This window comes from Sarcophilus harrisii, chromosome 3 (genome assembly GCF_902635505.1).
Source record: "Sarcophilus harrisii chromosome 3, mSarHar1.11, whole genome shotgun sequence".
Taxonomy (NCBI): domain Eukaryota; kingdom Metazoa; phylum Chordata; class Mammalia; order Dasyuromorphia; family Dasyuridae; genus Sarcophilus; species Sarcophilus harrisii.
Window position 1 is genome coordinate 495732015 of NC_045428.1, and position 7663 is coordinate 495739677.

The following is a 7663-nucleotide window of genomic DNA, read 5'->3' on the forward strand; positions in this document are numbered from 1 at the left end:
ACTACTAGTCACACAAGATAGTGGAGCCCACAACCATTTTTCCAGACTTAGTTTATGTTGTCCTCCTTCCCACACTCAGCGGCCTGACTCCTATTGTTCCTGGCTTAGAATTCTCCATTTCCTATTTTCCTATGACTGCATAAACTATCCCCTATTTTTGGAATTCCCACTCTTCATTGCCACCTCTTAGTATCCTTTTTTCCCCCAAAGCTCTGTCCAAGTGCAACCTCCTACTTAAGTCCTTTTCTTCATCTTCCTAGATGCTGGTGCTTCCACCCAAACAAATTATGTTGCATTTATTTTTTCTTAATGTAGTTTTTTTCTTTCCTTTTTAGGCTCTTTTTATTGTCTTATTTTTCTGGTTATACATGTATATTAACTTTTAAAATACATATTTCTTTATAAATAATATTGAGTTAATGTAGTTTCTATATGTGTGTGTGTTGTTCAGTCATGTCTGATTCTTCATGACCCTATTTGAGATTTTCTTTGCAAAGATAAAGGCCATTTCCTTCTTCAACTCTTTTTGTTTTTTTACAGATAAGGAACCTGAGGCAAACAGGGTTAAGTGACTTGCCCAAGATCACACAGCTAGTAAATATCTGAAACACGGGTCTTCCCAACTCCAGCCTGGCCTTCTATCAACTGCTTCACCTAGCAACCTATATGTATGCATAGAGAATTCTCTCTCTACCTTGTGCACAGCAGCAACAAGATTATGTGATGATCAACTCTGATGGATTTCACTCTTTTTAACAATTAGGTGATTCAGAACAATAGATTTGATGGAGAAAGTTATCTGTATCCAGAGATAGGACTATGGGGGATTGAATATGGATCATAGCATAGTATTTTCACCTTTTTGTGGTGGTTGTTGTTTGTTTGTTTGTGAGGTTTTTTTTCTTTTAATCTTATTTTTCTTATGTAGCATGATGAATATGGAAATATTTTGAGAAGGAATGTTCATATTTAACCTATATTGGGTTGCTCGCTATCTGTGGGAGGAGGTAGAGGGAAGAGAGAGAAAAATTTGGAACACAAGGTTTTACAAAGGTAAATGTTGAAAACTCTTTGCATGTAATTGGAAAAATAAAAAGCTATTTTAAAAAAAGAATGTTCTCCCTCTCCACAGAATGCAAACTTGAATGCAGAAATTCTTTCATTTTCTGTCTCTTAAGATATATGGCAGATGCTTAATAAACGCCTTTGATTTCTTGTTTGCTATCTGCATTGATGAAGGGAGTAGCTAAGCTGGAATGCCTTCTTATTGACATAATCATCAATCCCTAAAGTATTTTAGGCCTTAATTTCCTCATCTGCCAAATAGAGATACTTCAGTTTGTTTTTTATAAAGGTCAAATGAGGTAATTAATATATGTTAATTGCTATTTAAATTGTCAGTTATCATCATCATCATCAAGATCATCACCACCAACATCATTATCTGGGCACTTGATTACAAGCATACAAGAATGTGGCTGATTTTATTCCTTAAGCTTGTACCAGAGATACTGAGCCCTAGTCCAACCCTGAGTACACAGTACTCAGGTACTTAACAGATCCTGAATGAATGATCCCCAACGCCTAAAGTTGAGGACTTTTGTATTAGTATTACTGAGTTTTAAGAAAAAGTTTGGAGGCTTTTGAGAAAAAATAATAGAGGATTCAGCTAGAAGTAAATGTCAGAGAAGATAGCAAAAAAAAAAAATCACAATCAAAATGCATACATATATAGAGAAACCAAGTCCCACACTGTGTCTACTATGAAAAATGCCTTTCCCACTCACTAGGGCTATGGTACTGTCATAGAATTATAGATTTTGGAGCTGTCAGGGACATCAGAGGCCATCTAGTCCTATTCCCCTATTCTACTGATGAGGGAACTGAAGTTTGGGCAGATGAAGTGCTAGATCTAAGATCAGGAGGGTAGAAAATGTCAGAAGTGAGATTTGAACCCAAATCCTCCGATTTTTCTGCACTTTTTCCGTTGTGTTGTGCTGCCTCCATCAATAAGAGGTAAAATTCAAACCTAGATTCTCTAGTTCCAAGATCACTCCTTTTCTTCTCCCCTGAAAAGTGTATTAGGTTAGAGGGATATGAGTTAAATGGAGACTCTCCCTTTCAGGCCAGTGGGCAAATGCCCCTTTGTCTGCCCTCTTGCGTAACCCTGCCAAGGAGGAAGGATGCCTGGGATAAACAGGAAGAGAGGACCAGGTATCAGAAACCTAAATTCAGGGTAGGTTCAGCATGAATCACATACTCCCTCTAAGGGACATAGAAGAAATAACACCTTGTAATTTTAAAGTCCTCTCCTAACCTGGCCTCCCATAATGTTTGACAATCCTCATTAGTATAATCTCTTTCAAAATTTACAAAATGTTTTCCTCTGTGAATTAGGCAGTTCAGATGTCATTACCCCCTTTTAATTTAATGTTTAATGTAAGGAAATCGAAACCCAAGATTACATAGCTCCTGTGTCATAAAGATTCAAATCCTTATCTTTAACTCCAAGTACAGCACTCTTTACGATATCTCATTCTGCCTCTCGAGTGTCTAAACTCAGCTGAGGATTGCTGGGAGGCTGGGAGAAGTGAACATTGGAGGCAGAATCCCCCTACTGTAATGCTCCAAGAGGAAAGTTATTGTGATAAAAAAGGGAAAGTGCTTAAAGCCTGAGAACTATTATTATTTTGTCTTCTCAGATAGCATAGGAATTCCCCTCTGAGGATGATAATCTCGGTGAGCATGAAAAGGAAGAAAAACTGCTCAGAATGACTTTCCCCATCATCGCCGCAGCTTTTCCCATGTTGAACCATAGGTCTGAAACTTCCCCCTGAACTCTCACTTCCCTGTGTATGAAACTTCTTCTACATCATTTAAGCATCTGCTAAGATCTCCTAGCCCCAGACATGTCTTGCACCCGTAATATATAACAAGGGGCTGGGTAGCCACAACCCACCCTCTTCCCCCACTTTCAGCATTTGTAGTTAACCCTTACCCTAACCTGAATTCCTGACTCCGGCTGATTTTAAAATACCCGGTCTTCACAGTTTGTCCCTCGTTCTCCAAGAGGACCATGACACCAGGGAGATGATACCATGACACGCAAGTGAATTGGATTTAAGGGAGGAAGGCTGTGCAAAGTCAGAGAGAAAACTAATACAATATCATCTCTGACCAGGGAGTAGAACTTTTTAATGATAGTGGGACTCTCAAGGAAAACAAATAGAGAAGGAAGAAATGACAACTGGCCCATGGAACTAATGCTGACTACGGTCACAGCCGATGTCGGCTTCAGCTGTGATTCTCTTTTTTAGACTATGAGAAATGACTTTTAAATGGACAAGTTGGGAGGTGACTGTGTTCTTAGCTTAGGAGCTGCCTTGATAGCACTGCCAAGAGAAATAAGCCTGCTGAGAGGAACAAATGGGTCAGACTTACTTCCACTTAATTGCATTTTAAAAAATTTATTCTGTTAAAGAATACATTTGCCTGACTTACTGCTCTTTCTCATAAAGAGCTGTCACTGAACTTGTTGCTGGAAATCCTTTTGTTTTTCATCATGAGGGCACAATGAGAGCCACAGGGAAGAGAGGTATCTTTCCTAGCACTCTGGAAGCCACCTCAAGTCCATTGTTAAAGAGAATTCTGCTCTCTGACTGAGGGAAGAGGCATGAATCATTTTATAAAGATGCTTTTAAGTACAGAATTATTGTGAATGCAGGCCATATTGTATCAATTTGCCTTATAGATGTAAGCCAAGGTCAATATATAACCTTGTTCTTCTAGTTCTCTTTCACTCACCAACTGAAAATGTGTTTAACCTCATGAAAATCAAAAGACACTTGGCTCTGATTTCATGTTGTTCCTTCACATTTTATACTGTAATTCTTATGGTCTTCACATCCAAGCTCTCCCCATCAATTTTTCTGAGTTGCTGGGTTGTCATGAAGACCACCCTGATAAGTCCCAAAAAGTCAGATTTCTCTCAGAGCTACAGTTTCCTTGCCTCCCTCCTTTTACTCCTATGCTTCCTAGCCTCTCTCCATTTGTGACTTATCCTAGTATAATATTCCAACATCACCTAGAAATGACCATTCTCTAACACTACTGGGGTTGGGGAGGAGGAGGCTTCCATCTGTAGACAGTTAAGGGAATGATGAAAAGGCCAAATCATCTGATCAGTCCATGTTTACTATAAATCATAAAACTGGGATCAGAGAGAGAGAAGAAGAAGACAGAAAAATGGGCAAAATTGAAGATGGCAAAAACAGATCAAATAGGATTTGAGTCCTGTCTGGGTAGAGATGTTCAGAATTAATTATTAATTAATAATTAATAGCATATTAATCAAGGTCACAGATTTAGAATTCAACAGGACTTTAGACATCAAATTCAACTTTCTCTTTTTGTTTTTAAATAATAAATTGATTTTTTTCAAATAAGATAAATTTATTTTTTTCTCCTTCCTTTTTTCTGCCTCCTCCACTGAAAATGAAAAAGAAAAAATAAGACCTTTTTAACAAATATGCACAGTCAAGCAAAACAAATTTCTACACTGGCCCTTTAAAACAAATAAACATGTTACATTCAATCCCTTGAATTCATCAACTTTCTTTCATGAGATGGGCAGCATGTTTTACCATGTGTCCTCTGGAAGTGTTAGTCCCCTCATTTTATAAGGTGTAGAAATTGAGACCATGAAAATTTTAAAAATTCATTCAATGCCACATGAATAGTAAGTAGCAGAAGTGGGATTTGATGATTTACATTTTTATAGACTTGTCAATATGTACTTCTGGTTTTTGGAGGGGGTGGGGGAGCTTGTTTTTTACTTCTTCCTTTACTTAACTGTTGAAACTTTATGTTTTGGTTGTGGTTATTGTTTTTTTAACCCCACCCTGTTGAATCAGATAAAAACTTTTACTCCTTACCAGACCAGGAAAGCTGGGAGGAAATAACCTGGTCATAACAGAAGCCAGGGCTAGGGTCCAGGTTAGGTAGAGAGTAGTTGGTGGCTGCTGTAACAGAAAGTGAATTCTGCCTTCAGAACTGTTTCTATAGGCCTCTTGGAGCAACTTTTTATGTCTCAGGATCCCTTTACACTCTTAAAAAGTTATTGAGCATCTTTAATGGCTCTTATTTATGTGGGTTATAGTTATTGATATTTGACACAATAGAAATTAAAATGCACTAGTATTATTATGAAAATTTTTGACCCAATGGATGCCCTAAAAGGGCATCCCATTGTTCCCTGGACCACACTTTGAAAACCACTGACTTAGAGAACAAAATTTGATGGAGTACAGCCTTGGAAGGTCCATTGGAAATAGATTGCCCTTGGGGGCATTTATTGATACTACTTCTCATAGTCAAGTCCCAATTTTCATTTCTGGAGATCAGAACCAAGTGCTGACTAGGAGGGCTAAAGAAATCATAGAAATAATTTGGCTACTTTGGAATAAATGGATCAACAAATATGCCTTCTTTCAACCGCAAAAAAAGGTTTTCTTTGATCTAATTTGTACCAATGCCATATACTTTCTGGTTCTTTTATGGATATATGATCTCATTGTTGTGGGTATTCCCTCCAACAATAGAGATCCCAATTCTTCCATATATGCTCATTGGGTCTTTTCATAAACTCACCACAGCCAATTAATCCAATGTTCTGGGGACTTCTCTTGATTTCTCTTGACATATCAAGAATACCAGTGGAATGAGCACATGAACTGTCCATCAACTTTCACTAGTTCAAAGGAACCTTGGAGGTAAAGTTCAACTGCCTCATTTTATTTCTTAAAAATCAAATTATTTTCTTATTTACCAAAAATTTATGTTTTCTCTTTCCTACCTTCCTCTCCTCCACTGAAAAAGAAAAAATAGAAATAAAACCGGTGTGACAAATATGTACCATCAAGTAAAACAAATTCTTGAATTGGACATGTCCAAAAGTAAATGTTTCATCATGCCCCTTGAGTCCTCCTTGATTATAATCTTTTACAGTTGGCTCACACCTACCATAAGCCTCCCCATTGTCCTTTGGGTGATCTCTGATTTCAGCTTTTCAGAGACTAATGCTCCTTGACTTGTAGCCACACAATAACCAAAACCAGGATACTGATAACAAAAAGATAGGTCTTTGTTTTAGGGGAAAATTTGGGATTATTAGAAGAACAAGGTCAAACTAGCCAACTCTACTCCTGTTTAACTCTGGATCCAAGACATGTATGGTGACTAATGAGCTATAGAAGCTGTCCATCCAACTGTATATTATAGCTAGGCTAACAGGCCTTCTTCATCCACTAGGTTTTTCCTGGGTAGATGGTTAGGTCAAATCCTATTAAGAAATTATGGATCTTTTCCCAATAAAGGCTTAGAAAAGGACAACATGCTCATGGGGACCATAAACATCAAAATGGAAAAAGGACCCTGGACTATAGTAATTTTTTGGATAATTCTAGTTACCTGTGTGATCCTGGGCAAGTCGTCTAGCTTCTCAAAGCCTCAGTTTCTTCATCTATAAAATGGAGATTGTAATTAATACCTGTGCTCTCTGAGTAACATGTTGTCACAGGATGAAATGAAATAATGTTAAGTGAAGGTTCTATGTGATTGGTCACATAAATACATCATAAGAGAAATGATCTCGTCTTGCTTCTCCTGGATGCAAGTGGTCCTTGTAGGTCATCTCACTGAACTGGTCACAGACTGCCTTCTCCCATTCTTCTCTCATGTGTAAAAAGTCCTTGTTATTCCAGGTAGATTGTAAACTCCTTGATAGTAGGAAGGGCATCTTTGAATCTTTTATGGGGACCAGAACAGAGCTGGGTACATTAGCAAGTTCTCTAAATGACAAATAAAGATTTGCTGATATGAAGTACATTTAATGGATCCCGGCCCCATCCTTCCCTCAGGCCACTTCTTTCCTGATTACTTCCATCTGCCCCTCTTCCCCCTCCATCTTTATGCTTTCCCTTTCTGGACTTCACCAAATGATTTTTTTCTTCCTCTCTGTCTCATCTCTCGTCTCCATTTTGCCCAGTTTGGTGAAAACACTAATAATGATGATGGCAATAACTAGGAGGAGAATTGATGTTGATGAAAATTAGCATTTATCTAACTTTTTGCTTTACAAATATTATCTCACTTACATCACTCCCTTTGACTACTGGGCTTACTTTAGTGTTGGGGGGGGGGGGGACAGGAACAGGGGAAGAGAGAGATAGAGGGGGCAGAAATATCCCATTAAAAAAAGGGGGGGTTTTATCCTCAATCCTCAATCCGAGCCAAACTCTTAGCCACCAGAGGGTGCAGTTGTCTCAGTCATCCGTCAGGTACTCCTGGATCAGGTAGGCTCACTGGGACTTGGGAAACTGAGAAGGGGAAATGGAGGCCTTTTATGGATACACTCATTATTTTAGAGGTGCCCCATCCCCTGCCAGATGCTCCCAGCATATCTCTGCCTGGGGTTCAGAAACGAACCTCGTTGGCCCCATGGCTTTGCCCAAACATGGCGCCATGTGTCAGGTACATGAGAGCTCAGATCCTCCATGACCCCAGGGATATCCCTTGTGCTCTAGGGTTGGGTGGGTGATCCTGGGGGGAAGACTTCTTAAGGCACCTTCCCCCACTCTCCTCAGCCCTCACCCACTCTGCCTCA